Source organism: Bombus affinis, chromosome 2 (genome assembly GCF_024516045.1).
Source record: "Bombus affinis isolate iyBomAffi1 chromosome 2, iyBomAffi1.2, whole genome shotgun sequence".
NCBI classification, from domain to species: domain Eukaryota; kingdom Metazoa; phylum Arthropoda; class Insecta; order Hymenoptera; family Apidae; genus Bombus; species Bombus affinis.
The window spans coordinates 17,602,567-17,626,852 of record NC_066345.1 but is presented as its reverse complement, the minus strand read 5'-3'; the positions used below and the strand labels follow the sequence as shown (position 1 = coordinate 17,626,852).

Sequence of the window (24,286 nt, the reverse complement as noted above, 5' to 3'; positions counted from 1 at the left end):
CCAATTCCTGGTGCAAAAATACGCCTGACCAATGGTTATTTCCATGATTCGAGAATTCGAGCGCTGGCTGGCGACGTGATGAATTAGCCGCATCAATTATCATGTTCCGGGGCTACAGTTTCAGCACCGGTTCGGTTATCGCGCGCTCAGACAGCCGGAAACGAACGCGGATACGTGTTCGACAGCGAATCGCAGAAAAAAGGTCGCTTCTGTGCACGCTCGTATTCGCTTTGCGTCGCGTACGGCTTGTACACGTACAAATGCAGAGGCGAGACCACGCGGCACGCGATATATACGAGGGCACGGGATATCCGTGAATGCGGCTACCGACGGAAGAAGACCGTTCAGTGGAGGCATGGTTCTTTTTAGTAATTAAAAATTACGCGCCGCGGCCGGTGTGAGTCAAAGCGCGCGGCTTCGTTAATATATTCAGACTCGTACGTGCCTTTGGCCTTGCAAAAAGACGCGACAAAGTTGGTGCCTATTTCCCTGGTTCTCTGCTCGCCCCCACCCCAACGGGACCACCAAACCACCCTCTCTCTTCATTCATACATTTTCCTCTTCCTTTTTTTTTTTTTTTCGTTCTTTCGTTCTTTCGTTCTTTCCTCCACCAGTCAGAGGCCCACCCTCCCCCGACGATAATCTTCCCTGATTTTCCAGTAGGAATTCTAATTTCTTTCTGCCGGCAAAGAACGATAAGAGCTCGTCGATGTGGAAAGCGATCTGGCCGCGCTCGCGATAACGTCCTCGACTCGTCTCTAATTCACCATCGTCCAAGCAAGCTCGCTGATTCCTCTCCTAGCCAATTACGAGTACAATATATTGCTGATTTTTTGCCGAGATAAAAATAATTAATTAGCGAAAAGATCGAATTGCACGATCATTTATCGTCCGATTAAATACTCTCTTTATCAATGAAATTCCAAATTGTTTTATATAACACATATGATGTATACATAGAAGTCGAATTAATCGACTTTGTTATTCTTAGTTATTGATTTGCTTTCTAAAATAAATATTAAATACTAAATGTATAAAAAAATTTGTGTTATAAAGTTGTCAGAAAATATATTTGATCAATTTGATTTTCAATCGTTCGTACGTGATCTTCGTTGAAAATATAATGCAAATGACGAATCTTCGATTTGAGAAAATATGAGCCATCGGGGTAGTTCTGAAGATTAATAATTTATACGAAAACAAGCATCTTATATAAATATCTTGTAGTTTTTGCAAAAATGCACCTGTATCACCTTTTTATTTAAATGTAACACGGTATGGCACACCGATTATTTTACAATAAGATACACGGATGATACACCAAACATTAATTCACGACTGTACGTACACCCCCTTCGAAACTCCACCCCCCATTGAAATCAATAGCTTATGGCGTGTCATACCGGATTTTGTTTGTAGACGAACACTCGAAACCATCGTGTGTACTCCAACCAGACTGCGTATACAACTTGGTAGCGAGTGGTATCAACCTCGAAAAAATGGAGCTGTGAGAATCGAACATGTGTTTCACGGTTTTCGGTTACTGTCTGTCGTCTAAGGTTTCACGTTAATCGGTGCCGGTTTTTTCCAATGCCACTCTTGATAAATTTTCAAGCATTCTGTCTGTCTGTGGTCTAAAAATCACAGACTTTCGTCGCTACTCATATAAAATGGAACACGTGGTTTGTTATCTGTGTAAAATAATTAAATTTCTTAATAGCCGGACGCTTACATCGATAAATAATAAACAATTTATTTTTCCGACGCGTTATTGATATTTCAATCGAGCTCAAGCTAGCTGAACTCGATTTAAGTGATAATCCAATTTTCGGCAAACAGTTTGGCTGTAGTTGCAAACGACGTGCAAATCGTTTTCGATGTAATCTGTAATCTAAAAACGTCTTCAGGGATCGCCTTTATTCACAAGTCTGTCACTGGGAGTCGGTTGGAATAATAAACAGCTCGGAGTAGTCGATCCAGGAAAACGCGGATTATTTTCCAGTGTCGTTATAAACCTGTCAGCAACATCGTCCAGCAATCGTCACCTGCAATCATAAGCGCGTGAATACGATAAGATGTTCTTTATTCCGCTCGCATTAACTTTGCGGAAATGAGCCATAAACATGACGCGTGACACGTGTCTCATACGAAAGTAAAAGGGAGGCACGCGAACAATGTTTTATCGCTTTAATAATTTTTTAATAGCACAGTAGAATCGATCGATACATTAATTATCTTGGTATTTTTTTAACTTCGTGGAAAACAGGAATGTATATATTAGATTGTAGTATATAGAACGTCTGATTACTTTGATTCTTTATATAGATTATATAGAAAATCTTTTTTTAATTCAACCTGTACTGAATGTTTTCCTATCTTCGTCGTTGGATTTTCGACGAAAGCGCTTTAGAATTTTCTTAAAATAATACACGATTCTTCAATATGCAATTCGATAAATAATCGAATAGCATATCTTATGGAATTTTTTCGTAACAAGCTGCTTGAAATAATGTTGAAAGATCTTCAATGTTCTAGTTGCAACAGTCACACATTGCACAATCTAGGTGCATGAATATTCATGAAATTCCAGTCACTTTCTTTCATGAGAGTAACTTATATATTGTTTTATCAAGGTATTAAGGTATTATAACCAAATACACGGAGAAAATTTGTTTTAAGCAAAAAAGACGGAAATTTCAGCAACAATTCACATCCTGTAATAATCCTGTACTACTAGTCTTATATATCGTGCCACATTTTTACACTAGCAACTGCAGAAGATTTGAAGTTCTCCTCAGCTTTCTACGAAAATCTAGAATTCTGCGAATCCTAGAATATTTTAGAACTTTTTAGGGCTAGTTAGATTCAAGGATATCTTGGAGTCTGTCTTTTGTATTTTCGCTTGTAGAAACTTTTCCTCCGTTTCCTTCTATCCCCTTTACGGCGCTGTTTACGTCTACTGCTGACATTTCTTTCCATACTCTCTTCTTATCTTTTGCTCCCATTTTCTTGATTATGTTTTTAGAATTCCTTTTGTAGTACATTTTTGCGCTGCTTTTTTTCAGCAGCAATTATTAACGTTGCAACTTAAGTTATTAACGAAAGAAGGACAAAAGTTGGTATTGAAAAATTTCCATGTTGATTAAAAATGACGATAAGACTAAGATTAATGAAGATGGACGATTAAAAATGAAGATTCGAGATATTGGTAAATCGATAATATCACGGAATTCGTACAATCTGAATGAAAGAAAAGAGATTGCAACAACATTGGGTAGAGACTAGTAGAACTCATCGATGAAAACCAATCTCCTGAAAATTCTTCGAAATATTCTAGACTCGGTGCTTCTCCTTTCAGTATCGAAATAAGAGCAAGATATTTTCCCAGACGTATTGCCAAGAGTAAAAGGAAAATTCATTCGCGTTCGTCTGTAAATGAATATTATGCTGTCGAAAAGAAAGTATAAAATTATGTTGTTTGTTTCCTCCACATTTACGAATCTTTCATACCGTTGCCAAAATTTACCTCTTCCATCGTCGTTCGTTTAAATCATTCTCTAAAAGCATTCGCTACTTCCATCATTTGTTAGAATGAAAATTCAGTAATTCGTTTCAAAAGAAACAAAGGAGTAACAACTGAAACTATCTAAAGCTAAAAACGCGAGATTTTAATCCGACAATAATTTACATAGAGTTGTCACGGTTCACAGGAAACTCTACTAATCGATTGTTACTTTGGTCGCGCGTTACGTTTTTGTTTTCCACAGACAAAAATTCGAAAAAAAAAGAGGGAAAAAATAGCGGCAAAAGAGGGAAATTTATCTACCGTTCACGGTCCTCTCTTTTATTCATCCCGTTCGTCACACGTTTAAAAACTCGCGCGACGATAAATCGCAATTGACGAAATTCATTGCGCATTCTTCTGGCGGATTCAATTGGTGGCACAATTTTATTTGAAATTTACGCATCGCTGAAAAACTGGCAGACCAAAAATACGAGTCACGATGTTTTTGCCGGCTCTTTCAACGACGACGCACGATTCGATAGTGCTTGGTATATGATGCATCGAGCTGAAAAAGACCATGTATTTTTCCTATCGCGATCATTTCCTCTTGTCAAATTTATTCGTCTCTTTCCCACCAATCCCTCCTGTACTCGTTTTTTCAAAAATCATCCGCGATATATCGAATGCACGGCAGCTTGCACGGCATGTATTGATTTCTCGACTTGAACAGCATCCTGACTGAGTGTAAAAATCCGATAATTATCGAGCTTTTAACCTAGAAATGCCCAAACGCGAAAAACGAAATAAAAAGTCTTTATATGCGATTTCGATTCGTGCGATTTAAACAATTTAATAATGTACAATTTATACAAACGTTGTCGCTCGAGAATGGTAAATGAAACGTCCTATGAATGTCGATTTAATCGAGAGGAACCTTTTTGTTCTACAGAGAACAAAATGTGAATTGCAGTAAAAGCGCATATTGGTTCGAGTAGAGGTCGGTGACGCTATTTCAGATAGAATCACCACGAAATCTTCCATCTGTCAATGATTAGAGACTCGTACTTCCGATTTATTTGCATTATTTAACAGGGACTTCCTTTTTGATCGCTTCGAGACAATCGTCTTGACGATGTTTCACGATTAAATTGGAAAATTGGCCGTGGTACGTGAGATTACTTGTTCGTGATATATTTAATGTCTTATCGCTAGATTATCGATTTGGCCGCCTTAATATCTAGTTAAAACTAACCTGACACGTATAGTGTAGATTAACGTAGTCAGGCTCTTACCGAAAATTTTCCGGACTAATGAAATTCGTCGCTCGGTTAAGTCACATCATAAGCTTCATATTTATAGTAACCTAAATCTCGTCCGGGAAAGTCTGTATCGCGCAGCTATGCGGCAAACGCGGTGAACGATGCAAAACCAAAGTTAGCATCGCAAAGTTGTGGTTTAAAGTTAGCGTCTTTGAGAGAAACTACCGGCTTGCTGCATAGAAGCGGCGAGATTTTATTTAGCGATAGCTGTTTATGCATGGTTCGTGCACGTGCATGATTTTAATTAACGTATTTATAGCGTTGTGTATTTTTAATATTTGCGTCTTTTATGCGAAGAAGAAACATCTGCACATTCAGTATATGAATATTTAATTTATGGCGTGTAACTTTCATATCGATGATGATGAGAATGTCTATAACGAGGAAAATTTCATCGTGTATATTTATTACAGGGATAGAATCTCCACAGTCAGTTGTATCTGATATGTAAAATAGAGAATCGTGGAATTACATATTCTACTAGGGGATCGCGTTATTAAACGTCACGAAATATTTTCTCAGAATTTCCTTAACATCTTAACCATCTCTATAAGTCCTTCCGAATGAACAATTCCATTTGATCGTTTAACAAACAATTATCTTTTAGAGATTACAACTTGTTTAGAAAAGAAGAGTAAGATATACGCAGAAAATATCAACTGCAAATATTCCCTATAGAATGTTATAAATAAGTCACAAATTTATGTAAATTTATATCTTTATGAATATAATCGAAGAAATGGAACTGAAGGAGAAATCTTTTTTATGCACTGAATACTTTTACCGTACATGTATGTGTATATTCTGTATATTTTTGCACGTTGAAATATCTCCATAAATGCATAAACATGTCCAATCTACTTATTCCTAAACCTTATCCGGAATCATAACTAAAATCTTACGAAATAAATATCATCCTACCGATAAGCGAATCTTTCCCATTTAACAATTCATGTCACAAATTGTAGCTTTCGATAGGTTATTCAACGAACAATCCCCCTTTTCGGGATTATAACTGGGTCCTCGAAAGTTACCAACGAAATAAAGCTGTATCGAACACTGCGACAAAATAATGGATTAAAGTAAACAGCGATCGAGAGCGGCCAAACGAGCGTTACGAAATTTCCTATTAGCGAAACAGCAGCGACACGGGTCCGGTTTTCGCGCGCATCTCGCGACACCGCCCTGTGATTAATTGGCTGTGTCGCGATTTTTAAGCGGTCGCTAATTTCCGCGGACAAGAGTCGCCGAGCCAAGCGCCGTGTGCTCCACCCCTCGACTGCGATCGTTATATAATGTTTCGCCTTAATTGCGGATTCGACCCCCGACGGTCCGCGCGCCGGCTGCCTGGCCTGCAACTCTCGCACGATACACTTTTAATTGCGTCCAGATTTGCAATTCAGATTTCCTCAGCCGCGGCCCGACGCTTGCCTCTTGCATATACCCGAATTTCGAAATTCGCTCGAGTGCTGGCGAAAGACAAAACACCCTCCACGCATCCTGACCACCCCTCGACACTAGGGTGGCTTCTCGTCGATGATCTTCATTCTTCGACGAAAAATACCCCTCTTTCGATATCGTTACGAGCTCCATTCCATATAACTGTTGCACACTGTTCAGTGTTTTCGCATTACGCTCTGTCTTACACCTTATTAACAAAGTGCGGATTCTCATGCATTTTTATGCCTTTATGAGCGTAACTAGAGAAAAGCAGAAATTTGTTTCATCCACTCTAAATATCGTAATAAATACTCTACATTTAGGAGAATATATGGAATCGTTGCTTGCAATTGACTATTGTCCATCCATTGGACAATGTGTCACCCTCGACGAAAACTATGTGGAGAATGACACATACCGGCACCTATAAAATGCTTACGTTAGCAACCAACGAATATACGTGTGCGAATTTTCGCGCACGGTGATAAAACCGGAGGGACTTTGTTAGCGCGACTAGTGTGCGGTCGTGTTTACTCCGCGGCGTTAAAAGTTTTAGAGAAAACAGTCGGGTTCCCAAGTTCTACCCCAAATTCCCAGCCGCGTTGTAACATTTCATCCGAGTCTGGTCGAAGAAATATACCGTCCGAATATCTGGGTTACGATCTCCGTAAGAATACTTCGTTAATGCCTCCGTGAACACGACCCTTCTATGAACAAATTGAAACTTTGTAATAAAATATTTCCACCCTATGGAAGGCATAAAGTTGAACGATATTCAACGAGTGGAACAGGTTTTGTTTCTTCAAGTCGGTAATGATTTTTAGGTTGAAATTGGACAGTTTACTAATAATCACAGTTTCTTATTTTATGGTTTGTTATATCGTACGTACATTGTACGCTGAACAGTCTTCTGACATCATCTATTTTTATTAACCTCCATTATTTAATGGAGACATCGAGGTAATGCAAGGTAAGATAGATTACTACACGTGGATATTCCTAGCGCAAAATTAGATTATTTGCAACTTAGAAGATACTACTTTAGATAAACTACTTTTAGTAACTTGACGCTTAGAATTGACTTCTCAAATTGCCTCCGAAAGAAATAATGTAATCTTTACTGGAATTCAGGATACGGTTATTATTACAGTTTGCCACTTACGTGTATGCTGTACAGTTGAACGTTTCACGTTTGTTTTTTCTTACTTTCTATTTACCTATCCACTTTCTAAAACTACCTAGCTTAGCCATGTATAAAAAAAGAAGAAACTACAAGTCCAAACTACCGTAACAATGTACCACGCTCCAATAAAAATGGCCAGAACATCTCCAATCCGTGAAACTCAAACGTGAACCAATATCCGTCTGAAATCCCCCAGCAAAGACGTAAATATTTCGACGGAACGTAGTCGTTCGATAAGCAAACAGAGCTTCCTTAACAGAATATTCCCATTGAGGGAGGAATCAGATTGGCGAGGAATCAAGGTAGAGAAATACGGTTCGCGGGAGGGTGGCTTTTAAAAGGAAATCGTGCGCTCTATGACCGGTATAATTTCTTTCTGTACTCCTTATCGTTTTTCCAATATATGCCCGGCAGATGCTACCGTTCTGCCGATAAGATGACCGTGCACGAGTATCGAGGACAGAAAAGGGGGATGAGAGATCGATCGCTCCGATTCTCTCCTTTTGAAGGAGCCGCCGTTAACCTCGTCGTACAGGCTCCTCGAACACCGCGATACGTTCTCGTTCGAACGACAGTGTGTTGGCAGTGCAAAAGGGGGCCAAAGGCGCTCTCTATCGCGGCGGGTGTTGCCATGACACCATGGAACCTCCACCCTGCTTCTAAATCTTTCTCTCCTCTCTTCTCTCTCACCTCTCTCGTCCCTCAGCTCGGTGCTCGCTGCTCGGTGTACACACAGCCGTGGGCAACTACAATCTCTTGCTTCAAATTTGCTGGAATCACTCGTAAAACAGACGAACCGCTTCCATTCGCGAGGCCGCGCTACTCGAGCTCCCTATTTATTAGGCCGGCACGCGTTCTCACGTCCATTCTCTCGGTTTCGATTCATGCCCGTTCACCCAGGATTTTTCTACTCCGGCAAGTTCGTTTCGTCATCGTGTACAGGGGATGACGATAGGGTCGGACGTATCGCGATATCTACCCGGTTATTTTAGAGCCTTTAGATACGTTTTCAAAGTGGGTGCAATGGTAGATTGCACGGAATAATCATAGTCATTCGATAAAAGGCGTAATCGTCGTTTTATTAACCGGATTTTCCATATTCGTAGTGGGAAATTAATATGGAAACGTTATCTGGGTGGGATAAAGCGCTGTAAGAGTCGATGAAAACGTAAAAATTGTTTGACTTTATCAATGACTCGTTATCTTTAGATATTTTTATTAGTGGATTATTCAGAAAGACAGTCGTGGCAAACATAGGTCTTGCTCGACTTATTCGTATAATACATCTTTATACCAGCTTACGCAAGAAAATCGGTAAACACCAAATTTCTAAGATTATTAAAAGTACAATCTCCGTTTCACTTTGTACTACTCGAACGCGACACGATAGAAACTGCAGCTGCAAGTGGTACTCGGAATCGTTTATTTCCCGTACTTCGCGGTGCTGCAATCAAGAAGAAATCTTCGATCTTACAACCACTGTCGTATTTATTCGCGAAAGATCTCGCGTTCGAAAGTAACAGCAGAAAAGGAGGCGGGTTTCAACGATGTAACTCGGTCCAGTCTCGTTCTTCTCGCAAGGAAAAACGAGCATCGCGCATGAAACGTTATGCGAGCGTTCCCATCGAGAATTTTTACCAGCGTACCCGATTCCGCGCCATTACGCTTGCACCGCTTAAAGCCACCATGCAAAATCTCTTTTCTGGCAAGGACTTGCAACGTCCCTATCTATTCGAAAATGCAGCCTGGCTCAGATCCAACAGCGTCCTGCTCTTTCTCCTTTAGTCCTTTCCTCTTTGACGCCGCGTCTTCCGATGTCGTACATCCTGCCTTTCTGCACATTTCGCAGTCACCCCGCTCTGCCCACCCTCGCAAAACTTTTCCGCAGCGTACGGATCTACTTGTATTTTTTTACTTTGCTGCTCGTGCTCGTGATCAACTTCGAGCTACGAACGCAACAAAGTCTTGAATAGAAATGCTTTAAATAGCTAGGACTCACAATTTCGTTGTAACGTACGCATATAGCGGAGGTTTAATTAACCGGTGTCCAACTATTCACAGTGATCGGTTATTAAAGTGGAATTAACGATAAATCCAAATGATTGGTTAAAAATATTATGTAACTTATACAAGAATATTATTAAATAAGAGAGATTTTCGTGGCTTAAATATCATATTCTTGTAAAACACTTTAATTTTGCCAAACTTTATAAAATAACATCATGAAATGGCGAAATCTAGAAGGAAGAAGAAATAGCAACGAAATTCTTAGAATTCCTTTCTGTTACAATGACGATGTGAATTCAGTTGAATTCAATAATATGAAATAACTATAAAAAGAAATTAATGCAACTTTGGTACTTGATGGATTAACCGAAGTTTTGGTTCATCTGAGTTTCATTGTCAGTTGTCGTCGGCGTAGAATTTATACGCGATACAATTCATTTTCCACATAATTCTAAAGTATTCTGAACTGTTATTGTCAGGAATATAATATCGTTTCGGTGTATATAAATCATTCCTCGTTTGTTTTATTTGTGTAACAAGCTTGAAAAATGTAGAGCGAATACCAGATATCAATGAATTATATATTATTTCAATTAACATTTACCGATTTAGCCTAAGGCACAATTATTCGCTAACTCCCGATTCATTCCAGCTACTTTGCTCGCAACGAAGCCGCTTAATCGAAATATCACCGTATTACGAAATAGTTACGATCGTAATTTAATTTTTCTTCGCAAATAACCTCGATCGATTTCCAATTTACCTCCGGCGGTAATATTGTCGAACTCGGCTCATAACATCGCAAAATGTACAAAAGCTGCGTCAAACTCTTGTTTTTTCCGGATATCACGCGCTTGAAAACCCGTTTCGATTTTCATCCAAGAGCAAGCACACCGATCACCGCTTGCTAAAACGTTTGCCTACCCCCGATTCATCCGGTGCAACTGAAAAACAAGATTTCAGCCCCGATCGGTAATAAATTGTCGCGTATATGACCGATACGGCGAAAGGAAGCACTGTGAGAGCTAGCTTTTCTTCCTTATGAAAATTTACCGTTGTGTACGCCTGAATTTATCGGGGGTTGGAATTTACAAGCTGCCGTGCGCGCGGTCGCCAGTTAGCCTTTCCAAACGATAAATTTCTTGGACCTTATCCAGCCACGTTCGTTCGTGTTTGTCTTACGTTTAAACTTTGCCCGTTGGAAATGGAGGGGGGGGGTGGAGGTTAGTCACCAACCCTCGACTCCTCTTCTTCTCACAGAATTCGTCGTGCTTAATTAACCAGGAGTAAGTTTCGAAATTATAATACCGCTTTGATCATCGCCAGCTACGGTCGAAACTCGCGGCGTCGAAAGGTAAACTCTCTTCTAAAGTGTGCAAACGAACACTTCCTCGTGGAGTTTCTGCTAGATTTGCTCTCGCTCCTTCGTTTTCGCGCCCTTTTCCCCTCGACGACGAAAACAAGGCGTAGCACGACCGAATAGCGGACAAAATACGACCTCGTTAGATGTTCCACCCACCAAATTACAGAGGCGAGAAAAAATAGCGGCGTTTTTACGCGAATCGCGGTAAAACGGCTAGCTTAATTAAGAGAAGGTAACGCGAGCCAGAGACGTCGAGGGACACTAGAGATTTCAAAGAGAAACTGTCTTGTTGATTTTTCTGTCTATTTGATGTAACGTTGATAAGCGAGAGTTCGTCGATTCGGACCACTTTGACGATTAGGTAGCAACCGCAGCCATTTTCATCGGTAAGATAAACTCGGCTTCTCCTAGACCTTCTTAGCCTTTGTTAGGCGGTACACGCGGCCGGAAGAAGAGACAAGTCGCAAGGGCGTTCCGAGAGCGGCTAAAGAGCCAGGGGATAGGGTTCCAGTTAGGGAGAGAAATAGGGGATGGAAACACAGAGGTAAGCTTGAAAAAAAAGAAGAGGAAGAAGGATAGAGGGGAGAAAGAAAAAGCAAATGGAAAAGAAATTCCCATTACTTTGGGGGAGAGACGTCTAGTACCCTTCTTCTTCATCTTCCTGCCGGTCTTCGTCTTCCTATGTCTACTCCTTCGTCCTCTCCTTTCCGTTTCCTCCGCTTCCTCCTACCGGTCTGGTACGCGGACTCCGCGAGACGCGGGGACACGATGCACGCATGTGCCGGGGTCATTCTATCGATTTCTCTGGTTCGCGTGGCAGTCACGAGGAGGCGTAGCCGGAGTCGCGCTCCCGCTGCACCAGCACGCCACCCAAAACAGCCTCGCGTATCGTCGCAACCGGGTTGCCTTTTCAAGGTTAACCTACACGTATATGTATACGTACACACAACGAACACCACCGAAAGTGCCGGTTTCCTCGTCTTGAGTGTTCCTCCACCTCCGTGAATACCAACTTTTGCCCGTTTTTCACGCGCGCCTCCGTGATCGGTGAAAACGTTGTCGAACTGGTGATATCCGACGAATTGGTGAAAAAGTCTTCCTACGCTCTTTCGTCTTTCCAGACTTCGTGACCGAGTGCGTTCCTTTTTTTCTACGGTGAGTAACGAACCTTCTCTTTATTTTCTTTTTACGAACTTTGAACTTTGCCATCGATTATTTTCATAATATAAGGATTAGCTGATAGCGTTTCTTTCTTCTTGATGTTTAAACGTTCGATCTTGTGGAAAATGTGCGCGACTTTCGATTGCCCGTTATTAAGCGTCTCCGTGTCGCGACGGACCGTTTGCGAGCCGACGCGACGGTCTCGATTAAAATTCAATGCGTTTCGTTCTCTCGGGATTCTATCTTGCGAAATCGTCATTAAGATCGCAACGTTGGCAGAGTAAATCGCCGGTTACGACGATCGAGAGGCAACGAGCTACGACGAGGATTAAGCGACGGTTAATTAACGCGGTCGCGTCCGCAGACTAGAAGTCGCTCTCTTCGTGTTTCGTGGAATTTTACCGGCATTGTTCGGTGACCGTAACTTCGTGTAAATGGACAATCGATCAGGGATACCCGAGCGATATCACGCAAACGTAATAGCTCCCTCAACGCTTTGATACTTGGATATTCCGCAGACACTCCAGAGGGGAATGACCACCGATCCTTGTCCGTGATTTATAATCGTGGAAAGCAAAATGAGAAAATGTTAAAGGGCTTACGTATCATCGGATATACCATTCACCGTGTATGAAAATTCATCCTAACATTATCGGATCGTTAGGGGCAGCCCAGTGTTTTAAAATAAATCTTGTTCCCGAATGTATACGCGGAACGCATCGACCAATTTTACACAGCCGATTGATTTTTCTTCTTTCTTCCGTTCAACGAACATCGATTCGATGCGATCATTTATTGAACGTTCTCTGACTGTACGTTGATATACTCGGTTGGTCTTCTGCTTCTAAACCTGACGTCTTATCGTGATACGTTCTTCGTTCGGAAAATTGACATTGAAACTATGAAATGGATTCTTCGACAGGAAACGGTAGTCACTGAATAGCAGAAAAATGCAGAAAAATACGTGATATTCGACGTACGCGTTCTAATATAATTCAGTTACAATGTAATACTATAATTCAGTAGGTGAAACAGATTACTTAACTTAAGTTAACTCTACTTAACTTCCAACTTTTCCATTAATACATTCGTGAAAATACGAATTTGCACAAATACCTACGATTCCATAAGCATCCGTAAGTCGAAATTACCGAAGGAAGTGGAGTTGGCGCGTCGATAAGTATCGGCATTGTGTGGCAGATAACTCTCGAGCGCCGTGAAAATCGCGGAGTAAAGAAAACAGAAAGAAGAGGAAGAGGCACAATGCGAGTTGTCGTCGCGTGGAAACCGTTTGCCTAGAAGAAATCCGGTTAGCCACTCGACGTAGAGGCGCGAGTCGACAATACGCGGCTGTGTGCGCGTTTTCAGAGAGAATTTTTCTCTCCCCCAACGTTCCGACGCGATAAGCGCCGTTATCTTTTGTCGCGCAACGATAATCCAAAGAACCGTCGTTTCAGTTCTTTAGGCAGGTCGAGCTACAGCAGCCAGCACAGCGATGAACTAAACGCCTGTGGCTATGTAACCAGGAGCGGAACCGAGGCCGAGTAATTCTCGAGTTTGTTACGAGGAGCACACATCGTCGTGGATACAGAAAAAGAGAGAGCTAGGCCGTTTTCCCCTCTGTCTACTTTTTCTCGCTTCCACCCCTTCTCGTGTCCTATACTCTCTCTCGTTTTTCTTCCTTTTTTTTACGTCAGCTCCTCACCCCCTCTCTATTGCTCTACGCGTGTGTTCGCTTGTGCTCGCGCGTTTTTCTCCTTTTTCCTCCTTTTGCACTCTCTGTCTACGCCTATCGCTTCGGCTCTGTCCCACCGCGTAGCGTTAGGTAATTCGAAAGCAATTTGAATTGACGTGCACCGGCAGAGGAAAGTAATTACGGGGTGAACGCGAGGCACAAGCTCCCAACCACGCCGGATCGTGTGCACCTACCTGGCCGTCGTGCTTCTACTACGCACAGGGAATGCACGCGCAACCTGCTCACACGTGCACACGATATCTCTGTGTAAGTAGGTGCGTATACCACGGCTTCGCGGTTAGATTGATTAAAATTTACTATGCAAATTAGATTGCGCCTCGCGGTGCGGTGGAAGGCACGCGCGTACGAGGAACCTCGCCGGCTGAAAAGATGAATCGTTATCATTAGCATTTTCACCATTGACGTTGGCTTCGCAACACCGGTGTTATCGTGTCAACGCTAAGCCATCGAATATCCCTGGTTTCTGGCTGGTTCCTGGCTGATTCCTGGCTGGTTCCAGGCTGGCCGAGTCGATACGCCCGCAAACCGTGTATCCTATCTCCCCTGTACAGTGTGTGCCTTGTAGTTCTCCGCGTCTACCGTGCTATGAATATTCCATTAATGTCTCAGGAAAATTTCAATAAAAAGATTGTTAAAGGGACATTTACCTCTCGCCTTTAGTATCCTTCGAGCTTCTTCCTCCCAGTTTTCTTCCTCTTTTCGCAGGGAGTGGTTTTCAAAGACATTCCTCCAGCGATGGCACGTAACCAACGAAGAAATTCGTCTTTCCGCTAGATCGGTCGGAAGCGGCGCGATTCGCGACAGGGCGAAGGGAAAGAACACGAAGGGTGAGTTTCACCCCCGAGGCATGTACACGCGCGTGGTAGGCGAATTGATCGCGTTGGGGTAGAATCATCCATCACTGAGTGACAGTCCCGAGCTAAACCTCTCCCCCCCGCCCTCCCACCACCATGGAAAGGTGCCCCTCTTCCTTTCTGACAAGAGGAATGGACAGAGGTGGCGGTGGAGAAGGGGGCGAGAACGGAAAGGGGAGGTGTGCCAGAGAGGGAAAACGGTGGCGCCCTCGAACGACGGGCGACGAACCAAACAACCCCCTCAACAATGCCCAACAGATCCCACGGGACGGTGTATTCTCTCTCTGTGTTTTCTCTTTTTCTTTCTCATCCAACCCTCGCCGTTCTCCCGTCTCGGTTTATTCTCGTTGCCGCTTCCACCGTACGACGCTGCTGACGTTTGCCTCTCGCGAAAATCGAAACGCTTAATTGCATGATCGCCTCGTTTAAAGTGGCCTTTCCACTTGTTCCAACCAGAAACCAACCACGGGAGGGAGATCGTCGAGTGTGTATTTAAACGAGTATTACGATTATATGATTTAGAAGCGCGTTTTATGTAGAAGAATCGAGAAAAGCGGAGTAACGATGTTAATAGAAGTTGATACGGCACTCGAATTCGAATTACGTTTGACAGACCCTCGACTATGAATCGAGTCATCCAGGTGCAAAACTGTATTCGAATCGAGAGAGACTCGCCTTTGTTCGATATCAGGGATCCCAACAAATATTTTGCACCATCATGCTGCTATATCATATCTCCCTTTGATACATTATATCGTGGTCAAGGCACCCCTATTCATCCCCTTACTCGAAAATTCTACCCACCGCTGTGTGTTCGTTACTTCGTACTGTCTCTTTCTTACCAAACCGCGTTGCTCTCTAACTTCCACAAAGCTACTGTTTCCGATCAACGTATCGACTATGCGCAGAAGATACTTTCAATGAAATTCGTTCAGCGAAAATTGTTCTTCCACACCTTTCCACCCAAAACCTGTTAGTTACACTCGACCGGTTGCGGCCATAGCAGTCTATTCAATTCCCAACGATCTCGAAAAGAGAAAATTCGACGGACTTGAACCGTACCGATCATTAGGTAATGAAAACGAACAACCGGAGGCGAATTCGTTTGCTCGAGACCTGGCGTGCAGTTGCTCTATCGGCGACGGATGGTGCATTACCCGTTCCGGGGTAGATGCTCCACCATCCCCTCCTTCGTCGAGCTCGTTTCCCGGCATTGATGTGCTTCCTCGGTAGCGCGACGGCAATTTTCTTGATCACGCGACACAAAGGGCGGAAATCAATAATACGACGCGGGAGGAAATACGTCCTAAATTGGAATACAAGCCGGACTACGTGTCGCTTTATTTGTCCTCCGAGGCAATTCTAGTTCGTGCTACTGATTCATCGTTGATCGCTTCGATTTCGATGCTTCAACGTTGCAAATGTATTTTCTTGAAACCTCGAACTTTTGCCACTCTTCGAACGATATTCGTAAAAATTGAAACACAGCGAAATTTCTTTGCTCGTGATCTTGAAATTCCTAGTTCCATGTACCAATGGTTAGTCATCGTACTAAGAAATTAACCATCGCGGATCGATAATCTTCAATATTGTCAACGCTCCAATATACGATGTATGTATTGTACGATTATAACGTTGAAGCTCCAAACATGCGCAGGATACAAACTTAAATACGATACGCGTTGTAAAAATATATAAAATGAACGCGACGAAAGAAAATTTGGAGCAGTTTTGACAAAGATACGAAGAATTATTAAGGAGATTTCCAACTTTTCTCCTGCACAATGTAAGAAAAATATTCCTCTGGTATAGTATACGTATATAATATGTTGCGAAGAAAGAAACGAGTATTTGAAAAATACGAATATTGCCAACAGTAAAGAAGGGTGAGAATAAGAAAAGGAAGCGATACCTTGAAAGGGACCGGATATCTAGCTGCGTATTATTGTAAATGGAGGAAGAGAACTCGCGTTTGTCGCGAAACGCTGGTATCAGGAACTTGTGTGATTTTCACTAGAGAAACAGCGATTTTCTCTCTCTCTCTCTCTCGGGGAGTTAGTGGTCGTTTTGTTACAAGAAAACGAGTAACAGAGGGCTCCGTCCAAGAGAAGTTGAACTGCATGCACAATATGTTCGCGGGAGAGCATTGTGCGAGGTGCAAGAGCCGATAACAGGACACAAAAGGAAACGTGGCCTAGATCAGAACGAGCGGCATGTACACACAGGTCTACCTTATTCATCCCTGGGCAAACTGTACGGAGCCCGGAACGAGAGTTTAATACACGAGGTGAGGAAGCATTATGATCATGTAATGGGCCAATATTTGGATACGTACGATGGAACATTGCCGCTGTTCACACTCCGCTTCCCTTGCGGCTGTTCCATTGATTCGGTCGTAATTCAAGGGTCCAACCGCTTTGTGTTCGTCGTCTTATCAAACTGGTTGAAGAATATTTGCCGCGGCATAGAATTAAGAGATTAAGGGATTCTCTCATTTTTGGATATCTATCCTCGATAAAGGAATTACACCCTCGAATTATATTCAATGGAATAATTCGTAATATTATTTCTACGTATCCATTAACTTACGACTTTCTACAGATTTTTATTTTTGCGATAGGACGTTGCACATTTTGCCTTTGGTCGATGGTTTAATTATCTGCATCAAATTCAAAGAACATATAAACGTATGAAATATACGGAACACGTTTCTGACTTTATAACATTTTTAAAAGAGAATATATTTTCACTTTCTTATCTTGCTTTTTCTTATAAAAGCATCGTCGAGAAAAATCAACTTAGTAGGGCGAGAATGGAACCTTCTTGCAAAATAACCCCAGGCTATTTTTCTTCGCGAAGTTAGAATAATTCAAATATAGATGCAATTCAACTTCCACGAATCAAGCAAGCGAATGAACGAAATTCCCTAGTTTCTTTATCGTTTGAAAAATTGTACGATCCTAGGAGGAGATAAATGGAGTCACTGATATTCGAAGAGGAATGTACTTGATATTTGAGTCGGTTGTTCGAAGAATGGATCAGAATTTCGTGCAGGCGTGGCAACGTTCTGATCTTTTAATGTAGCAGAACTGCTAGAGTGCACACAGAAATGCAGAAGTGCGCAATGCAAAAGGAAAGCAATCTCTGTAACGCCTGCAATATCGCACCCAACTTCGATGCACTCGCATCAAACTACGAAGCGACGTTAGTTGCAGAAACGAGACGATTTCCCGAGTATATGAAGAATGCTTGCAAGAGTAATCGTATGCAAAGCCAGATATATTCGGGAATAAGATCGATGTAGTCGTGATCGTTAGGGCAGTGTCACGTATGCTAGATTCAAGTTAGGGATTCGTTTAAGCTCCCTCAGAGTTTGCTTTGCTAAGTATGTTTGCAGAGATGTCAAATTATTTCTCCCTTATCCAGGCATTCTTCCCTCTAAAAATACAAATATTTTCGAATATTTGACAATTCGATATAAATCATAGAGGAGCGAGCAAAGATTTTTAAATTTGTTCAATTTGTACGTGGTACGCGCATCTCAAACTAATTAATCAAGCGATAGACACTTAGGATTTTGTTCAAAATCTAGAATCATTTTCTCTATCACATATGCCTATATAAATTACACCTATAATTATTACATTGACAATCTGTATTAAACATTTCTTTCATAAAGTTTCGATTTTACGTCCTCGTGCGTTTTTATTGTTTTTCTTTCTTCAATTCCTTTGTTCCAGCAACTGAAACACAAATACTCCGATTACCGACAGACTTTACAATTTCGTTACTCTGTTACGACATTACGATCGCTAACAGTTCGTGGTATTATACACCGAAACTATACGTATAATGGATCGAACCATCAATTTGTCGAGGAGAAGAGAAGGAATACCGACGCTTCGTCAGCGTATCGCAGCGAAACGTCATTTGGTTGCGTTCGTAGGCGGCGTGTAGAGTGCTTTAGGTGTCTAGAGTCTAGAGTGTCTTGCAGCACCGATTCACCGGCTGTTCAGTCTCACCCGTTCAAGGATCCATAGAGCGTGTGCTCGCCGGCTGTCGTTACCAAGTCCTCGGCCTGGATGTGTAAAGAGGTCTGTAGCTTCAGTCCTCGCTTGCTCTGTTCAAACGTATCGATGGCACATTCGCCAACAACGTGTCTATCGAGATTCATCGCGTTCAACTTCAAGCGATCCAGCAAAATTCCAACCAAGCAAACAACGCTTGTATTTCGTGTGGTGCGCTTGTATCGCATCTTATCGATTTATAACGTGTATGAAAGCACCCGTTAGGTAGAATATCTGTTCATAACGAGAATACTTTTCATCAGAAGGAAACTGCGGTTTATAAAGATATGGCGATTGCCGATGACGCGTTCAGCAGACGTCTTTCGAACGTGACAACCACACGGAAAGATTACTTGGACGATCAAGACATTCTTAATTAAGTTATTTACTTTATAATCGTATATAATACATCATATACCACATAATACAAATATTATGAGTTTCTATGATTTTACCAGAATATGAACAATTATTATTTTGCCACGTAAATAAATAGAATTAACTATTGTTAAATTACTTTCAATAGACGATAAATTTAGTCGCGATAGTGTCGTACAGAGAATATATCATATCCTTGGCACCAAAGAGCGAGCAACAGTAGCCAGTTGTACACCACGAAGAATCAAAAATCGAGTCACGGCAAGCCATTCATCGTCATCATTGTCAGCAGCTTTTCTTGGTTTTAGCCTCGCAACATTTGCAACGTGACGAGAAGTCGTGGAGATCCTTGCTCGATCGTATCTTCTTCTCTTCGTTTTTATTTCCTCCCGTTTTTATCGGTTTTCTCAAATCTTATAAAGACATTCGATCTTAACTTCCTGCCAAAAAGTAGACATTATGTGGTTCTTTCGTTACTATATTAATGTTTCGCGGCATACAGGTTTGATCATCTGTGCAAAGTTCAAAATTGGATATTAATCGATGTTTAGGTGACTCAAACGAGCCCAGCTTACCACATTATTTATCTATTATCGTAAACACGATTCGAGGGGTAGTTTGACCATGACACGACACGGTTCGTAAACGAAAGAAAGCTGTGTGCCTTCTTTTGTCGCTGCTTCTCCGGCTCACCCCTACCTGAAAATGCGACAAGCTTGCAAGCTACCCTCAAACGCGCCACGGGTGGTGTGGTTAATTCGGTATATTCTAACCAGGGCTACGAGGAATCTCAAAGATGTGCTGTAATCGTCCGCAACAACCCCGGAACCGACGCGACAAGTGGCTGCGGGTGTGAGTTTTACGAGCGTTTAACGGCCGATTTATCGGTCGTTGAAACGAAAAGAGAGACAGGACCTAGACACGGAACTGTCTATTGTCTGTCGCATGGCGTTCTCGTCCGTTTGCTTTTCCTTCGAACAGGACGAGCCACGTGACACAGACGGTAGCTAGAAACGTTCGATCCACGGGACGATTTATCGCTTCCGATTTTAAAGTGGACACCGGAGCCCGTTATTCATTCGTCACGCGTCTGCTTGTTTCCCCGAAGGTGCACAGTGCACAGTGCACAGTCTCCGCAGGCGACAAGGATATTTTCTTATTGGCGTCTCGTGCGAGTCTCGCAGAAGGGAGGTCAACATCCGCCTCATACGTTCCCTGGGATTCCTATCGATCTTAGTCATCTTCTACGATAGAGCTCTGTAAAAATATCAGAGAGAGACAAAGAAATCGATAGAGTTTCATCACGTTTCATTTTACAGCGTCGTTTGGATTAGATGAGACGAAGGTTGGTTCGAGGAATTTGCAAATGTTTTACCACAAGAACTTATTATTTAGTCGACTCGAAACGATATTTCAATTTTTTAAGTCTTCATTGGCACACTACTCTGCTTCGAGTCAGGTACTCGAATTTAAAGGCTACTGTTTCTTGTGTTTCGCTTCTTCTTTTCAAAATTGTCTATTCCTTTCTTATATCGTTTTATCTTTTTTAAACAGTTTAATTTCTCCAAAAAACTTCTTTCTTCATTACGGACATTTTAACAAGCGTCATCTCGACATTATTCCACGTATCCGTTATTCGAATTCAAATAGTCTCAAGTTAAATAACTTCACTTGTACAAATATAAATTTCAAATCAAATAACTAATTCACCAGTTTAAATAATATTTGTCTCGTGATATTATCCGTTCATCGTATCCTTGATTTTGATCAAGTAGGAAGATTAGTTTCTCACGATCTTCCGACTACAACATATGAAAAATATCTTAGATTACATTTACTGATAGAAAATTCCTGTCTATTCGATCCATTAAAATATACGACACTTAACTACTTAAACCTCGCTTATTTTTCGAATCATCCATTAAGAAACGTGGTTTATTAAAATTCCAGGATTCCTTCAACCTCTGGTATCCGCGTTTTAAATTATCTCCACATCTGTACTTCCTTCGACGTCGCTACAAGAACTTCATTCTCCGTTGCTCGTAGTCAGAAATCAAGCAGAACACGACAAAATCCATCACGTGTACGTCGGTCGGAGGCTGGCGAAATGGATCGGAGAGAATTTGAAATTCCATTTGGTTGAGTCGAGTGCGTCTGTGTAATGCGCATCGCATGGTACACGAAAATCCGACTATGTTGACGAATAACGAATTATCGGTAGATCCGTGCCTTAGGATAAATTTTGTTGAGATACACCGAGATAAATACAGTAAAAATTGAGATGCGTAGATATTTATCCAATATATTAAGTCCATAATTAAATTAATTGGTACAAATAAAAAAACGTGAATTTAAGTGTGTCTGTTCAACGCTGAAATGTTAAAAGGATTAAAATATCTGTTCTTAATGACGCTCCACAAATTTCTACAGATTTTACGAACTGTCAGCTATTTAACAGAGATAAACGTGGAACTTGAGTGACGCAGGTATATTTCTCGCATCAGTTTAAATCTAGCGCTGCATTTGATCTCGATCGGAGTAATTAAGGGATAAAGAATTAACGATAATGGAACGTTCCTTAATCGCAACTCTGACACTGGATTGTTTAATATACAAATAATTAAAAATCTAACAAATTGCAATCAGTAATAGAGAACGCGATGGATATGGTGCGTTTTCACGAATTCTCCGTGGATAATCGGTGGCTAGGACGATATAATATGTGAATTAAGACGCAATCACCATGGCAGTCGTAAAACAGCGTGTCAAGAGGTAATTTTATAATATTCTAACGGGACGTGGGAGAGCAAACGCGTCGATGTTTACCGTGACGACAAAAGGCGACACTACCGTTAAAAACACGTTGTGCCTCCTAATGGTTACTGAAACTCCGACCCCTTTTCGCCGCCACTAGAACGTCCAGCAATTTCTTATAATGACCTCTGCAAATTGAAATCCTGTAAAATCGGATTTTCGCCGTCGACCAAAACGAACGTCGAGAGTTATTAATCTTTTCGTTCTGCCGAGTTCTTATGTGATTATCGACCAGTTATTGTGTAGTTACTCGTTGTATGCTATGGCCAACGTTTCTGGAAAAATAGTCGTTTGAATGGATTTTCAGCAGGACGTTAACGAGACTTTTTTTCGGTACCTTTTATCACTCACCTTTCGCGTTAGGTGTTTAGAAGCGAATGGAAAATCATTTAGCAAAGTTCGGCAGATAGTTGGTATGTGCGGTATGTTGAAGATGCCTAGCGTTTGTTGACTTTTGTTATCCTTTTCAAATTACTATAAATGAAAATTACAGGAAAAGACATGGGTACTCTTTTATTGATTTTTTATTTTAATATCACTTTACAACAAAAAGGAGTATGTTAACGTAAAAATAGAAAGAGCCGCTATTGGCTATTTTTAATTTATTAAATTACGATATTGTCCATACGTGAAAGTAAAGCTTTCTTATCTATTTTATGATCGTGTCGTAAATCTTGCGTTTTATTTGTATCTTTTGTGGTTCGTTTAATGTGAAAAGATCTCATAGTCAAATGACGCTATAAAGGGATTAATTATTGAATCGTCATTTCACATGCAAACGAATGGTAATTACTTGTGAACAAATACTACCGGATGCTAATTACAAACGATTGTTTGCCGTATTCCGAAATACGCTGCGAGCCTGGTGATTTCGAGCTTAGTAATGTACATGCATTAAAGAAACCGTTTGTGTACGCTCGTGTGGAATTACAATCACTGCTGCATTAGTAATGCGTCCAATTTTTGTTTCAACGTATATACCATCTAATCATGATCTCCCTTGCAAATAATCAATCAAAATTGCACCTAATAATTTCCGTGTTCGTTATCGTAAAAGATATATCGTTCCAAGTGATAAAAACCTATTGCGGCAGAGGATAAACTCAGTTAACGATGATTTAATTAATATTATCGTAACATAATTAACTGTGAAACGCTAAAGGGATGATATATTTATCGATCTAAATACGTGGTTCACATCGGTGTGACTTTCATACTCGTAATACGTATAGCAATATTCGTAAGCCAAATGTTTCACAATAACAAAGCGACTGTGACAAAACGCAAACTGCTTCTCCCCGACTTGCTCGAAGGAAAAATAGAAATTCCTGCCCACTACAAGCGACCAGCCCACGCAGAATGTGAAACGATGCACGTGAGTTCAGCATCCGACAAGAATCTCACGGCGCGGCATTGTCAGACGCCCGTAATCGACAATGAGCTTCGAAGGGTCGTAAAATTGCTTCTATGTGTCAGTGGATCAGCAGCGCTGAGGCTGGGCCTGCGTTGACAACGGAGGATGACGTAAACGCGCGTTGATATGTCGCGTAATAGCCGATCAGATAATTTTCATCGCTTCCATCGAACTTGTCAAGTCGGTTGTCCAGGCTGCGCGTGGGACAGGCGTGCACGGTGGGTCGGTGGGTCGGCCATTGATATGAAGACGTAATTGGACCGGTTGACAGTTTCCGAGCATTCATTTGACGTGTGACATGATTCAGAAGCGTTCAGCCGTTGTCACTTCTTCAATTGCCTCCTCCGTCGCAGACAATCATCGTCCTGCGCGGCCTCGCGAGAATCGCGTCGCAACCAGGCCTCCTCTCTGTCCCGGCCATCGCGATTTCCTTTCTTATCTGTTCAGTATGATGCGTGTAACCGGACTCTGACCAAGCCGCATGCGAATGCACCGGCCTCTCCAAGCGGAAACTCCACAGATAGCCGTTCGTTTTGATGGACAGTCATTAGACAGGGTTGCAATTATGTACACAGGGATGGCCAGCAACGTCTGCTTTGAAATGGGAATTTCTCGAGTTATGCTGCGGCTACCATGTTTACGGTATCACGGGGTAATTTGCATTTTCCAGTTTTATTTAGCTTCGCGATTACGGAAATCCGTATTTTTCGTATTATAGAGCGACAACTATATTCATGGTGCAATTCGAAATTTTATTTAACTTTGCGATTATCGAAGGTGGAATTTTTCAAATCGTACACTGGCAACGTTAATCGTGAAAACCTTTTTTTATCGTCGTTTACCCTTGCAACGTTCTATAGTTTGACAAGTACGCTTCTATTACCACGTAACGTGATAATTTGCAATTTAGGATTTTAGATACCTTTCAATTATCGAAGTGTGAATTTCTTGTACCACGAATTGATAATATACGCGTATTCCTCTGCTTCGTATCAATTATTTTCTAACACTATCTATCATAAGTC

At 41.6% G+C, this 24,286-nt stretch overlaps 1 protein-coding gene and 1 long non-coding RNA gene across 2 annotated transcripts in view; one reads left to right on the top strand and one right to left on the bottom strand.

Moving 5' to 3' along the window:
• Positions 1-571: 571 nt before the first annotated feature.
• Positions 572-14,588, bottom strand: LOC126928854 (uncharacterized). Its single transcript, XR_007716964.1, has 3 exons — positions 14,382-14,588; positions 14,131-14,317; positions 572-2,045 (listed from the first exon to the last, which is right to left on the bottom strand). It is a non-coding gene; the product is annotated as an uncharacterized LOC126928854 (long non-coding RNA).
• LOC126928789 (frizzled-2-like) overlaps positions 11,710-24,286 on the top strand; it is a 126,441-nt gene continuing 113,864 nt past the window's right edge. Inside the window, exon 1 of the mRNA XM_050744561.1 lies at positions 11,710-11,972. The gene's annotated coding sequence lies outside the window, so the exon portion shown is untranslated. The remainder of the gene's footprint in view (positions 11,973-24,286) is intronic.